The 16,146-nt window shown below is 37.2% G+C and overlaps 1 protein-coding gene across 4 annotated transcripts in view; it reads right to left on the bottom strand.

Moving 5' to 3' along the window:
* LOC129729689 (AN1-type zinc finger protein 6) overlaps positions 1-14,298 on the bottom strand; it is a 43,913-nt gene extending 29,615 nt beyond the window's left edge. The window contains exons 1-3 of one of the 4 annotated variants that reach the window (XM_055688481.1): positions 14,119-14,298; positions 11,379-11,772; positions 6,382-6,411 (exon numbers count right to left, since the gene is read on the bottom strand). The gene's annotated coding sequence lies outside the window, so the exon portion shown is untranslated. Of the gene's footprint in view, positions 1-287; positions 550-6,381; positions 6,412-11,378; positions 11,773-14,118 lie in introns of those variants that run through there. The other 3 variants (XM_055688570.1, XM_055688729.1, XM_055688647.1) reach the window with 3 other exon arrangements.
* Positions 14,299-16,146: the final 1,848 nt, after the last annotated feature.

Below are 16,146 nucleotides of genomic sequence, written 5' to 3'. Positions count from 1 at the left end.
TGATAAAGAAATCGGTAAATTGCGCAACCATATAAGATAGTCGCAAAAGCAGAAAAATACACTTTGTTCAGTAGTGAACTACGTCTTAAAACGGAATTATATGCAGACTCGGGTGGATCCCTCAAAAAATGCGCAGCTCAGGTAACTTTTTTCTGTAACGTGCATATTTATAGTTAACCAGCTGGTCGTACACTTGATGTATTACCAGGCAGCTGACGTCTTGCACAACCCTCTTTATATCTACTATTTATTTTGGTACTAGACTGGTGAATTTGTTATGCACCTACATTTCCTTTTGTTATTGAATACTGCGCCTGTTCCTGCTTCACAATAAATTCCAGCTCCTCAATCAGGAGTAATCTGAGAAGTCTGGCTTTGCTTCGTTGATTTTCACCTTTCGTGTATCTTTTTTTATTGAACTACTTTTCCTTCAAAAAGCATACAGAAAGAAGCTGGTGCACATAAAACTCACAAACACATACGCACACAGTACACGTACGTAAGGCTGACTTGGCTTTTTTCGTTCTTCTTCGGCCACTACTGCTACTACTGTTGCTACTCCCGAAGTGCTTACCACTGAACAACTAAATGCGAACTGAACAAGCACTACCAACGGAGAGGTTTGGGATACGGAATTTTGCTCCGCAATGTCATCTCTTGGTTTTCTATTTCTCTCTTAGCATGCTCTCACTCTCCTATTGTTCACCGATTTTCGCGCATGGCCCATGGATCGCAGAAGGCCGAACAGAGAAAGAAAGACAGAGCGTGTATTCGTTTTCCTTCCTCCATAGTTGACTAGTCTAGACTAGTCTAGTGTTGCCAAATTATTTCGTAGTAGAGCTATGGATCAGTATTGTTCCTCTCATTCAATGTTGCATCCGTTGAATCAAACCACTAAAACGGGCTATTGTAACGAACCGATCATCGAAATTTGTTTTTTTTTTAAATATAGGCAAACCTACCAAGGTATGATTACTACAAACAACTTCTATAAGACAATACATGTTTATGTGCTGTATTTACGTACATTAAAACTGTCATAACTTTGCTACTGGCCCCCAGATCTCCCAGCCGGTCTTAAGATACGATACTGTTCTGACAAGCCAGGCGTCGTATGTTCAACCAAGGGAATGGTATGGTAGCCTTCAAGCGTTACGAACATCTATTTCTGTACCGTTTATCCCAAAACTACTTACTCTGCTGTCACAGTTTGCTTCACTTTGTTTTGGGAAACAATTAATGTACTAAATATCACTCAGAATATCACATACCATGTAAAAACCTTAAGAAATTGTTAAAAACTGTCTGATATGCTATCAATAATTGCAGTCAACATTTAGCCGGTTTGCCCGAATCAACATAAGAGAAGGGTAAACTGACCATTTTTCGGGTGCCAGTGCCAGTGATGTTGGCAACGCGTCAAATGTATGGTAGCTGACAGTGATGCCATCCCCGTGTGTTCAACAGTCTCGGCTCGGGATTGACTTTAGTCTGATTTTTATTATTGCATGAATAATAAGGTAATTGTCAAATTTGATACCAGCTTCAAAAATCTCGACAAATATGTCCTGATGTTCTAGACGGCAACTATCAACATCCCCAGTTACAGTTTCACTTATTACTTTCTGTCGACTTTGAAACTCAACGAATAACGTGTGAAACAGATAAACAACGTACATTCAAGATTCGAAATCAAAAAACCAAGAGAGGCCCAATTGCAGAAACTACCTATAAAGTAAACTGCCGACGATGATCTGGCAAAAATTGAGAAACGTTAATAAAATCATAAAACGTAAACACATCGCTTCTACATGTACTTGGAGTAATACGCTTGTGAATGCGAACACATGCCAACATACGTACAGAAGAAAAACAAAGATATTTTTGTTCGCTGCACAATCACGAGATTTCCGCTCTCCAACCAACACACTGATACTGACCTAATGGAATACGTTTGAGGAATAGGAAAAATCCCTTTAGATTGAGCAAGTCAGTCTGAGTGAAGGAAGGATTATTTAAAGAGCTGCCAGATTTCACTGTTCAAAACTAGCTGGACATGTTTCCGTATTCTCTAATTGAAACACATACAGATCCGTAAATTATTCATCAACAAATATCTGTTTCAGTCGATAGATAAATTCAATAAAAAAAGCAAACTGGCTCCGGAGATAAGTCACAAGACCGTCGTGAGAATGTTTATCATATCAAAGTTTATCATTTGTATCATTTGCTCAGTTCATACAAAAGACTCGCAACTTCCATGATATCCCCAATGGAGATAACCTTCCAGAGACCGACGCAACGCAATTGAGTAGGTGACGGTAACCTCGTTCGAAACAACTCAGCTCAATTTTTGCCTTCCACAACACCTGGACATAGAAAAGAATGATTATCTCTAATAAGTTTTGAAATCATTCTGCCAACAAAGCATAAGAAGTTAGCATACACAAAAAAAAAAAACATCCCTGCCTAACTCGCTCTACCTTTGAATAACGAAACGACTAATGCGAATACGAACAAGAGGATAAACAATCGTTTTCCGCAGTAGTCTCAATTTTCTCGTCGCGGTGGAGATTACGATACGACTACTACCAACCAAAGGAAACGCAAATCCATCACCATCATCATCGTCGAGCGCGCGGTGGTAATTCCTAGTGACTTGGCTTTGACCATGACTCAGTTCAACTGAACAGCAACAGTTCGACGCGCTCTTGAATGTACGTTCTTCATCTAAATGTAATGGCAACCTCCATTCAACTGTTGGTGTTGATGTTGAGCTGTAGTGACGAGGCAAACTATGTATAAACCTCTAAAAATCATCCGCAGGTGCAGCTGTGTTAAAATTTTGATTCTAGCCTCTAAGATGAGCGGTTAAGTTGTGAGGTTTAAAAGTTAATGATTCTTTCTTTAAATTGACACCGTCAATATTTATTGCGGTTAGTCAAATGACTTTTTAGTACTTTATCAGAACGACGGTCGAAAGCGATCGAAAAATAATAGAGATAATAGAGGGATATTTAACAGTAACGCGATTCGTGAGGAGTGATTGGGTTCGTATACCACATATACCCTTCAAGTCTTATATCATTTGTAATGCACCACGAACAAAGAATAGTATAACCTGCCAAGTGCAGTCTTTGATGCGTATCTGTGAGCCGAAAATGTCCATAAAGAGCTGACCATGTCTGTCTCGTACATACACAAATTCCTACACACACCAAACTTCTACAGCGTCTATGTGTGGTCGGTATTGAGAAAATATACCAGTGTCGCTTCTTTGTAGTCAGTCGGAAACCACTATTCATGCAGTAGAAGCTTTTGTGTATTTCGGTCAAGACCGCACGTGGATAAAACATAAAGAGCAAGGGTTGTGCGGAGATGCCATGGTTCTGCCAACCATGGTATAAAGACGTACCGAACGAACCTTCCTTTATAATCGTGTGTTCTGACATGCTCGCATGCCCGTACGTATACTCAGCTGCTACGTCCCGACCAGACCGGAAAGGTCCATATCCGACGCGAATCCGCTGCCAGTATGGTATCGATGCGAAACATATAGTTTTCGATCATTAAATTCTACTCGGCAGTGCTGTACGGCATAACTCTGTCATTTTTAGTTTCATACGTCATTGAAACCAACATCCGCCGTTCACTGCTTTCAACTACCGCAGATAGTCATGGAGTTGTAAGATTTTTATTTCTATCTAGATAAGTTGCAAGCTGTCCAGAAAAAAATGATTAAAAGTTTTCATTCTTCGCATGCTTTTGGTCAGAGTTAGCCGCTTGGTTAATTTGGTTGGTTATACTAAAAAAAAGTTAGCCGCTTGGTTAATTTGGTTGGTTATACTAAAACTTAAAAAAAAACACAATGAAATGATAACAATTTAAATAATGCTCGACTCAGATATACAGATTAATACAGTTGAACAACGATAAATATAGTTCGACGCAACTTATTTACTGCTTGAACAAATACGATTCGTCAGAAAACGATAATCCTAGACTCATAGGTTTTACTGTGTAGTTTTGAGCGACGCAATATATATTCGAAGCGAGCAGATTTCCTCGTGCGACCTTACTCAATACGCCCTACACTTCAGCGTTTGGTCGGTGATGGTCGAAGATACTAGTACTTCATTCTACGCCGCAGCTGAGAGCTTCTTTTGTGTCAAGTGAACTCGTGTAGCATTGATGGTGGTAACCGTCAGTTATTAGAAACACGTGCCCGATGTTGGTACCACGGAGCAATGCTGATAAGGCCCTCAGTCGAACGCAGTGTTGTGTTTTTCAGACAACGTCACTCCTAAGCTGAGTTCGATCATAGAGGAACTACGAACAAAATAAAAATTTGCAACAAATTGAATGAATAAAATTTAAATTACAACCGTTGCCGATAATTTAGAATTCCCCAAAAAATCATTATCCCGAAACACATTTTATCAAATGTACCACTTTCCCGAGAGATGTTTAACATCTTCCCGAAAACCATAAATAAAATGTTCGCTCCACGTGCACGATTCTTATAATAATAAAGTATAACTTGTTATATTGCAGGAAGAACTTCAAGCGACTGAGTGACTCAGAAATAGGAAGATTAGAGACCAAATGCCTGAAAAAAGGAACCGAAAAGGAACCAAAAAGAGACCATTAAAAAATTGGAAGAAAAAAAGTTAGACTAAGAAGCGAAATTTTTTTATTGATTTGTGTGAATTTAAGGATATTTTATTTATTTATTTTTATGTTCTTTGTCTTCGAAAATTTCGTATAGACTGTTGTTTAAAATTAAATGCCTAATTCTATTAGCAAAAACATCTCTACTAATATAGAAATCGAAATAGTCGCAAACAGCGTTAAAAGCACGGATGAATGCACTAAATGGATTATTAAATCCATAGGTTGTCCTACTAGCTGGGAGCCAAAGCGCATCATGGTATCGAAGAGTACGAGATGGGACGTGGATGTTGATGCTTTGAAGTAAAGCTGGACAATTCATACGGCTAGTTAGAATGTCAAATGGATGTAATAGGATTGTGTTTAAAAAGTAACAAAAAATCTGAAAACAACAGCGGAGAACTGTCACTTCGTACACTGATATTAATCAACTACTAAATTCCAAACGATAATTTGAAGAAGATTTACACTCGAGAAACTAAGCTTCGTGAAAATGATACATTCAGGAAAAGTATAAGTGGCATACCCATTGTTTGTCAACCATCCCATAGATCATTGCACACGAAAAATAACCTCTATTTTCTGACACTTCCCACGGGTTTGTTTACAAGGTATTCTATTCACTTTTTATGTGATCGGAGTGAAAATGAATGATACGTGTACGATAAAGATGGGAAAGTTCTCCACCTATGCGAATTCGTTACTGTGATTTTTTGGTTTATTCTTGGAAACGCAATTTTTAACAAGAAACTTCCGCTTTTTTTATTCGAGCCGAAATTTTTTCTATGTAAACAAACCCGCGATAAATGTCAAATCACTTTCTTCTTCTTGTTTTGTGACGTCATCGTGCAATGATCTATGGCTACTACAAGACCAATCTTTCTTGAATAAGTTTCCTCGAAAACTTAACCAAGAAAGACTAGTCTTCTAACCCGGAAGAGATGGCGGACAATTGATTGGTTTCATCTTACCCCCACTGGCAACGCTGCAATGATAGACGACGAGAGTACAACGGCGCTCTGCCCCACATATACTACTACTACTGTTGCTTTAACTAGCATGTTTTCTTTCAAGACATCAGTTTTTTTACGCTCTAACAACAGGTTTAGATATTGTTCAAGAAAAAAGTTTTTTCAAACTTCAAAGTTCATGGAAGCAAACATAAATTCTCGCCAAACATGTGAAAAGGGCCCATGTGCCATATGTAAACAAGCCAAATTGATTTGATCAATACAAGCGAAATCTGCTCTTACCAATAAGATTTATTGATAAAAGAATTTACTCTTAATCAAACAATCTTATTTGTACGAGTAGATTAAGCTTGTATTCATTGAAAAACGTGAAATTGTGGCTTGTTTACATATGGCACTTGGGCCCTTTTCACATGTTCAGCGAGAATTGACCTTTTTGATTTTTTTTGATACAGGGAATGGTTTGTGTCTATTCATGTCGTCTGTGCTAGGAATGGTCGCATGGGATTGGTTGTCCTTGAAATTTTTTAATGGAATAATGATAACTAGCATATTACAAAATTGTCCAATATTTCATCTATCCAACAACATATTGGTTATCGTTATCCATCATGTAGAGTTATGCTGTTATTATCGTTTGAAATCTGATGAAACATTTGCCAGTTTCATTTCCAGTTTTACAGAATGCATCCCAGTATAGAAAACAAAGACGTAGTCCCACGTCAAAAAAAATGCTTACCGTTCTCTGCTTTTTATATTTGGTCAATATCTGAAATAGGTATGAAAAAAATTCATTGTAAGTGTTTATTGCAACGTCAAGGAAATATATAATTGAGTAATTTTTACCTATCATCTGTAGATATTTCAACTTAGTATGACCAAATTAAAAAAAAAATATTTTAAGTGTTTATTGCAACGTCATCGAATTATAAAATTTAGTTGTTTTTATATATCATCTGTAGGTATTTCAAATTAGTATGACCAAATCATGTACCTTATGTTGAATTTGTGCAGTCAGTTTCGCTCGATCAATGACTAACTAAGTTAAAAGACGAGACGGATAAGCCTGAACCGTCCATTGTACATTACAAATACAAAAAACTACCAAAAAAATTGACCTGTATTATAGGTGGCTTTGCCATACTTTCGAAAATGAAACAATTCGTAATTTAACGAAAAATGACATTTTTAAAATTGTCGTTTTTTATTACGCTGAAACATTACACAGTTGTGCCTTTTATATCAAAACTTCGGTAATATTTCTAACTCAGAAAAAAAATCCGACTGGCTTTTTTAAAAGGTCCAATCTAAAAATGGTGCTGCTGAACAAAATTCAAGATATTAAATAAACGATTTGTTCGACTGAAATGCTCTTAGTTTTAGAGTTACATACAGTGTCAAAACATGGTTAAAATATTTAAAATGAGAAATTAAATTACTTCGAAAATATTAAAAAATTGAATACCAAATTTGAAGTTTATAAAACAATAAAGCAAACAATGTATATACCGTCTGATCCTAGTGAAAAACCTATCTCCTACTTTCATTTTCACTCCTACTAAGCCAATCCATACCTATCCAGTTTTATCAGCGCTATAATGGCAGACGATATAATGCAAGATTCGCTTACGTCAGTTTGAAGTCTTCATGTATTTATTCACGGAGATGGCACGCCTGTCAGCTACCAAGCATTTGGCACGTTACCAACATCAATGGCACTGGCACCCGAAAATGGGCAGTTTGCCCTTATTTTAAGTTGATTCGGATGAAACTAGCAAATAATAACAGCGATTATTGATAAAAATTTGTGTTATTTGAAGCTTTATTATTTTTAAAAAGTTTGTTGTATTATTTGGTGTCCTCAATGATATTAAGCATATTTATTATGTCCCGGAACAAAGTCAAACAAATTGTGACTACAGATAAGCAGTTTTATGATGAACGGTACAGAAATATATGTTCGGTGCCCCAGAAACCTTTTATCCGCGAGGCTATAAATGCTTATATTCTTTTCCTATTCGGTAACGTTCTTTATCGTTCAGTCTACATTTTTCGAATGTAGTCAGTTTTTCTTTGGGGAAGATTTTTTTCTATCGCGATTGAATCCATTTTAGTTTCTTTATTTTTTCATTTTTGCCCTGAATAAATTGCTATTCTCACACCAAGATATTCAAGCATTGTTTTTTTTTTAGGCGCATGACTATCGAATTAATAGCTAAATTCTGCCAAATAAATATATTTATGAGGGTTGGAAAAAAGCAATACAAAATTTAAAGATAACGAATTTCCAGGCGCAAGATACTCTGTTGTTGTGTAGCTACTGTTTGTTTTAATAGAGAAAAAAAACCTCTTCCAAAACACTCGTTAAGGTGGCATCTTTCCTTATTGAAATCCAGTAAATAGGACAAACACGGTATAAAGAAACAGCATGATTTTTTCCCATTACCACAAAAAAACTGAATGTGGAAAATGTAAAATATGCTTATCCGGCCAACCAAGCTTGATTCCAGTCAACGCAGGTTTTGCTGCGAATCCGCTGTCGACTTTGACTGAAACCATAATCTTTTCCATAACTGGCAGAATCGAACCAACTAGGTCACCATACAAAAAACTCTACAGGTTTACACGTTAATAGTTCCTCAGAAATGGTTGAATATATGAAGCTGAAGACATGCAGAAAGATAAAGTCAGTTTTTTCGCTAGAGTGTCGGTCAAAAAGGAATGGCCTCTCGGTTAAAAATTTTACCCTGAATATTTTTCAGTTTTCCCTGATATTCCCTGATTTTCCTGATCAAAAAATGAACTCCCTGATTTTCCAAGTTTTTCCAGGTTTTCGGCACCCTGATTAAAATAATTTACATGTGGTTTGGAGTAAGCTGTGAGTCATTTATGGGGCCAATTCTAAAATATTTCATATCAAGCCCTCGGTTGCCCAAAAAACGGCCCACATTTTTTTTCGACGTATATGCATTTTAAATCATTTGGCATAGATTCGGTTCTTTGTATTCGATGATGAATTTTTTCCATACAGTCATTGTCACTCTAGTGAACATATTTAACTTTGTGCAAAGTTTTTCTAATGTACATACATTCAAACATTCATCAACTACTGTTATTACATTACAAGAAACATCGTATGTTCAACTACTGTTATTATGTTTGCACTAGATATATAATATGCCTGATGCCTGCATTCAGATATTCTCCAGCTATACATAAACCGGCTGGGTTATTTTTGCATTAGGCGTCGTACACAAATTATGTAACGCATGAAGGGGGGGAAGGGGGGTTGAGTCCGCGTTACTTATTGTTACATAGGGGGAAGGGGGGGGGGGTAGTTGAGACCGTTACGTAACTGTAATGTTTGCACAAAATTGCAAATTTGGAAGGGGGGGCAGGATGTCCAGCGTTACGTAATTTTAGGGGGGGTCATATCGAACGTTATTTATCGTTACATAGGGGTGGAGGGGTCTGAAATCTAGATTTTTAGCGTGACGTAATTTGTGTACGACGCCCTAACAATCAGCTCTCAATGTTTGAATGAGCGTGATTGTAGTTGTTGTGTGAAACAGCGAAGTTCAACTGCAGTATTCGTTAACATCGCTGAATCGTACATTCGATATCAAAACTTGAATTGGACACGAAAGTTAATTTATAATACTCGTTTATCAGCTAATTCCACTAACACTCCAAAACCCGTCTCTGCGAAGATCGTGCATTCGCGACTGTTATTGCAGTTTGAATAGACGCGCGATAAAGAGACATTTATCATACGGGTGTCGGTTGATTGTACGACTGAGCGCCCAGATTGCGGTTAATCGGACTATTCTGTACTAGGGCAATCATTTATCTTTCCTGTACTACGTCTATAAAGCGAATGCGATGTTCTATCGAGGCGAACCAGTCAGGCAACAAAGTGTTATTTTTCGTGTTCAACCAGTAATAATTATTTGGTCCTTCAAAGTTCGTTGAGCTGCCCGCAGCTGCTGTCGCGTCGAAACAAGTGGAGGAGCACTCAAACAGGGACCTCCGAGGTAAACAAACAACGGTACATCTAGTAGACAATACTCATTTGCTCTCGCTGTCAATTTGAACTTGTTTGCGACTCCATTATAGACACACATAAATAGCACTAAGCGTCACGCTTCTAGGAAGTGACTAGCGAGATACGCTGTACTGCCGAGCGCGCGGCTGACGTCGGAATCTTTGTTTGTGGATGGATGAGTTGATCTGGATGGATGCTTGTGCTGTGTTACCTTTGTATACCAGCCAGCCGAGTTAAGATGGAGAGGCGGAAATTAAGCGTGTTTGAAATCCAGCGGCACCCATATTTGCGTATAGCTTGAATCGATTAATAGTCATGGTGGGAGTGTCTTGATAGGACACGCGAAGTGGAGATTTCGAATGGTATGGTGCCTGATTTTGGTGTTAAGTGTTAGCGTTCCTGGACTATGCGGCAGGTGAAGTTGACATTCAACATTAGTTTGTTATTTTTCAACCACTTACGTACAATGTTGGGGAGTAATTTGCCTATGTTAGACCAGCGGAGAACGACTCTCGTAAGTTTAAGAAAAATGTGGATAGGTATCACAAAATCTGCAAAAAATTACCCCTCTTCGCAAAATTTCAAACAACCGGGAATCAGCAAGATGTGATAAGATTATAACGAAAAATAATTAAATGAATCGCAGAACACAATTTTTTAAGTCAACTGAACCATTTGTCAAGTTTTAATTACAATATAGTTGTAGAAAACAAGCTGATATGTAAATTCTGGTTAAACCTATCAATTTAATAGTCCAACCAAGTAATGAAAACAAACCGAATGGTTGCCCGATGTAGAAGAGGTGATGCGACATCACTATAATGGAGTGGCGATTCGACATTAAGGTGAGGCCGTCGACTAGGGGGGATCTATCTGTCGAACATCGTGTAACCAACATATTTGGCAACATGGCGTCTGCTTGTTTTGGTTCATGTTCTTTTTGGTCATAAAATCGAGCGATGTGAAATATTATAGAATTGGTAGGTTTTTTTTTATCAAAACTCGAGAAATCGCGGAAAACTTTTATGAAAAGTTACAAACGTCTTGGACCAACACACGTCATGAACCAGAGTTGATCTACGATAACGCACACATATATGAAATTTGACAGCAGTGAATCTCCTCTGCCGTCGTACGTCCCTTTTGCGCTCTTCGGATTGTACTTTGATATTTTCGACTTCTATGGATTATTTTTCGTTTTCCCGCAGGGGCACTTACATGTTCTTTTCTTTATTAATGCTGTTTTCCAGTTCAAGTCATTTCTTACCTCGACAACTTTTTACACTACCGCATATACACCACTGCATGGAAGAATGAACGAGAGATGATAATCATGATATGATTGATTAAGGAAATAAACGCGAAGTAAAAACAATTTTCATTGCGGCTCGTTTAGCCTTTGCATCGTACTGAGATACAACGCATTTGATTAGCAATCAATATACGATTGACAAAAAAGGCATGTGCCACAGATTCGGCACATGTTTAGCATTCATAAATAATTACGTTTTGGAAATTATTAATTTTGGCAAGCAAAAGATTATGTATGACAGTAGTTTGAATCGATGTCTTTTAAGGATTGTGTTTTTATAATGTCCAAAAACTATTTGAATCATTCGCCTTAGAACTAGGACAGATGCAAAAACATGATAGAAAAAAATATTGAAAAAAACAAAATCAAGCGAACTTACCATTTATATTCTGGAGCAGTATTGTGTAAAATGAAGCACTGATGCTGCTGCACTGTTAAAGTAAATTATCCAATCGGGGTTTTTCGATTTTCTTTACTCACAAAACAAATCTGACACTGGTCTGTTAACCTTCCACAGTTCACAACATGTACTAGTTAATAAATGTCAGTCTCAGTAACGACGAATTTGGAAGCAAGTAACTCAGAGCCCAGCCCTTTCTGAAATTGATCCGGAATGATTCTACACTGCTAGACAGCTGTGCGATTGTCAATAAAGAACAACGTATATTTTTCTCGATCTTAGGTTTCGAAAATCCCTGTTAATAAACAGTGACCGAGGCTAGAAGACGAATAATCCAAGCACTACGAACACTCGTACTACGGAAATGCGAAAACTGCAAAGAAAAGAAATAGATGTACATGAGTACCGATAACATCACAATCTGAAAAACAACTGTCTAATTTTTTTTCAATTTGTTCATTAACATATTATATTAACAAAAAAGATGTAAAATAATAGCCTAGTTTAGTTACCTTACCAAGCTATTACATTTGGCCCCAGTTGGGAAACACAAAATGCGAGCGAAACCGGTTAAGTCAAACTTGCAGTTCAGCAGGCTTGGAATACACTAGTTTCGCGTAAAAAACCGCGTAAAGTCCAAAACCCGTGTGAAAAAAAGAAACGCGTGAATTCCGAAATTCGCGTAAAAAGACCTTAGTTCATTTTTGTGATGATTTTGTCCACTCGGATATCAACGATTTTAACAATGTCGTCAATCGTTATTTGTCCAGGTCGGACTCGATTAGCCGGAGTTAATATTTCACTTCGGATAACCGAATTCGCCGTATAATCGTGTCGATTTTATATTTATAGTTTTTTTTTTCTCATTGAGAACACTCGGTTTGTTGATAAAAAGAATATTGTACTTGGTAAACATGCCGAAAAAAAACATAAAAATTATCTAACGACTGTACGTCGTTGTTTGTCATAACTTAATCATGATGAGATGATTCAATCCTGTCACCTCTCCTCATGGATTGAGTGACCTACACTGCATATAGCGTAAAATACTGCATCGAATTGGTCATTTCTAGATAGAATCGACAAAAAAACAAACGCCACAGTTTTCGTCGAGCCTTCGAAAAATCGTACCTTCGGATGATCAAGTCCAATCTGTAATTTCTAATTTAAACTTTCCACAAAGAAGCAGTTTGAAAAAAATCCGGTTGTAAACAAACATGATCAGATTGTTTAGCAACTAAATTTAAGGTCCGAATTTTCTCATAGGAACGAGTGTCGGATATTTACTAAAATGTGAAATTTCACATTTTAGGTGCTTATTTTTTCATTGAATAAGGCAGTCCACGACACAGTTGCGATCAGCTGATTTCAGTCTGTTTCCAACTTGTGACAGCTTTATGTATGTTCAATTGGTCGCAACTTGAATGCAATCCGGATCCAGCAGCGTGAAAAACAAATGTTATCCGATCAGTAACTCTAGTATCGCGAGTGCCAATCCTAAATACAACAATAAAAAATCACTTTTGATATTATTGCCGATATTTCGGATATAGTCGTGTTTTGGTTTTGCAGCTTGAAAAACAGCAACAATAACAAACGTACAAGCAGGGAAACGTCACCCATGGATAGCCTTATATGCTACTTTTCTATTGCCCGTAAAACGCAGAGAAGTTAAAAATCCGTTAAAATGCCATACGTTGCTTGCCTCTTTAATAAAGCTAAATCATTAGAATGGATGTTGAAATGCCTCATTTCAAAGTTATGTAATATATGAATAACATCAAACAAAAAACTAAGTCAAATAAAATTGATAAATCATTCAAATAACGTTGCATGGAACCTCAATAGCTCGTCAAATTTTTAAACTAGATGTAATCCTGTTTCTTCTATTCGAGTGTTCACGAAAAGTTCAGTTGTATAGGTACAAGCTAACATACATGTAATCCGCCGATATTGCAAGTTTTGTAGTTGGCAGATGTTTTTGAAAAATGGTATTGCATTTCGCCAATCTAGTCTATAAAACTGCTGGCAGACTGACGTTTAATGAACTACTAGTACAATCCACCAAACATTTTATACGCATATTGACGGTATTTTAGACAGTTTCTATTTTATCCAGACGTGAAATCAACGCTCCAGTTCTCTGGGATCCTAATTAGCCCATTCGTTGTATATTATTATGGTATGTTCACAAAGCATGTCTCGAAACATTGAGAAAAATTATAATTAAAAAAAATATGGTTGGGATTTTCTCTAAGTCGCTGTACGTTGAAAAGATGAGCACAGGCGATTAATAAAACAGGAAATTATACATCAGCAGCAAACCACTTTTTTCGCTGTACGTGTACGTATAGTAGAACACATAGACGAACACTCTGAACTGGTTTTCGTGTGGTCTCACCATTCGCTCATTTCATTACCACTTTCGATTGCATAAATTCGAAGAAAAATTAATCTCCGTCCAAGAATCCAATTTCTGCTTGATTACCAATGTACAAACAGTCCGCAGAGAAGGCACATTCTACTGCTGCTACGATAAATTTACTTTAAACTTTCCTTATTTTATATTTCGTCTGGGTTGAATAGCTCTTAAAAATTATCGCCGCCATGTTTGAAATTTTGTTCGTCGACCGAGGAGAAAATGGAAGCCCATTTTTTCATCGTCCCTGGTTGAGCTCTGTTAGGTCCTCGTATTATTCGTATTATCATCCCAACTCACCTTTTCTGGCGATTGCTACTATCACGTAGTTATAATTGTGTAACTGATCACTTTTTCCGCCATGGATTATTATACGATCCAAAAACGCAAAACTATTGATGACACGGCAAACACCCGAGCAGAAACCACTTTCCGTCCCACATCGAAGGAAAACTCAGAGCTATTTGACTTTTTCCTTTTGTGCTGCCTCTACTGCGCTGCGGGCAGGGTTGCCACATTTAAATCTGTGTTTTCCCTTGAAAAAAATCTGAACATCTGTATCTGGAACAAAAATATCTGTAAAAAAATCTGTGTTGTTTAAACACAAAGAACTTTGTATTTTTTGAGTTTTTATGGTACATAAACCAAATTTTTAGCTTAAAACGTGTGAGCAGTTGAAAATATGTTCAATTTGCTCAATATTTAATGAAATAAAATTTGGATTGTTTTTAAAAATTAATGTCAATTTCGAAAAATCTGTAAATCTGTACTTTTCGACGAAAATCTGTATATCTGTATATGCAGATTCTGTACCGTTTCTACGGCCAAAAATCTGTAAAATACAGATTAATCTGTACATGTGGCATCCCTGGCTGCGGGTTCACCAGAGAGAATTCTTCAAATGAGTTTCTCTGATTTCTCTCTACACAGTAATCCATATTTTTTTAAAGATCGACTGTCCCTTTCACGCATGTGCAAAATATCGATGTATGGAATGACAGATGAAAGGATGGATTTACTATCATTCTCTCTCTTCTCTCTCAACAAAAAACGACAACAAATACCCTGCTACCGTAAAAGATATCGATGGTTGCTCGCACTTATATCGAACTTCGTAAGGAACTGTCAACAAGTGATCAACAACTAAAGCAAGTATTTTTGTCTCTTTCAATGATTTTTTCAATGATAACCTGAAATATCCGAAATATCAGCAACACTGGTGCAGCAAATTTAACGAAAATTAGCAAGAAAGAAGAACAGAGATGACGTTAAATATTAGGTTGGACCGAGAAAAGGGCGTAACTCAACGAAGGCAGAAGAAAATATAATTCCGGACTACTTCGTGAGTAGGGCAAATCTTACAATGACTACAAAACTCAAAAGAGACAAAGTTTTCAAACAAAGTTTTCAATCACAAATTCAAATCCTAAATAACGGTGGAACAATATATTTGTCATCCAAATACTCTAATAAAGGGTGATTTTTTTGCTGTTTTGTTTTTCGTGTATTCAGATTTGAAAGTTCACGCGGGAATTCTGACAGCTGTCAAGGTTTAATGTACTCAGTTTGGTTTGCCATTTCACCATGAACAGAATAACGCCTGAACAACGCTTACAAATAATCGAATTTTATCACCAAAATTCGTTCTCTGTGAAAAATGTTTTTCGTGCATTACGACCGTTTTATGGTCGTCATAATCGACCTACTGAGCAAGCTATTCCAGCTATTGTGACGAAATTTCAAACCAGTTTTACTCTGTTGGACATAAACCCACCAACACGTATACATAGAGTGCGTACAGAAGAAAATATTGCTGCCGTATCAGCCAGTGTAGTGGAAGACCGTTAAATGACAATTCGACGCCGTTCGCAGCAATTGAGCTTGTGTTATTCGACTACATGGAAGATTTTACGAAAGAATCTTGAGGTAAAACCTTACAAAATACAGCTCGTACAAGAATTGAAGCCGAACGACTTGCCGCAACGTCGAATTTTTGGTGAATGGGCCTTAGAACAACTTGTCGAAAATCCCCTTTTTTACTGAAAAATTGTGTTCAGTGACGAAGCTCATTTCTGGTTGAATGGGTATGTTAATAAGCATGCTTGTCTTTTCTCATCAGTAAACCTCTAGAGTGCACGAGAACATCTTGCACTGCGGAGACAACTGCCGTCACACTGAAGAGCAAATCAATACGCTCGTGCTAGAAGAGAGCGACAAACGATTTTTTTTTTCTGTTGAGCTACCTGAACGCACTGCGGTGAAATCTGAAATCTCTTTCTTGCAAGACAATGAACGATAGTGTACTTTTTCACACGTGTGGACTTCACG

Source organism: Wyeomyia smithii, chromosome 1, assembly GCF_029784165.1.
Source record: "Wyeomyia smithii strain HCP4-BCI-WySm-NY-G18 chromosome 1, ASM2978416v1, whole genome shotgun sequence".
Taxonomy (NCBI): Eukaryota; Metazoa; Arthropoda; class Insecta; order Diptera; family Culicidae; genus Wyeomyia; species Wyeomyia smithii.
This window is presented reverse-complemented; position numbering and strand designations above follow the sequence as displayed.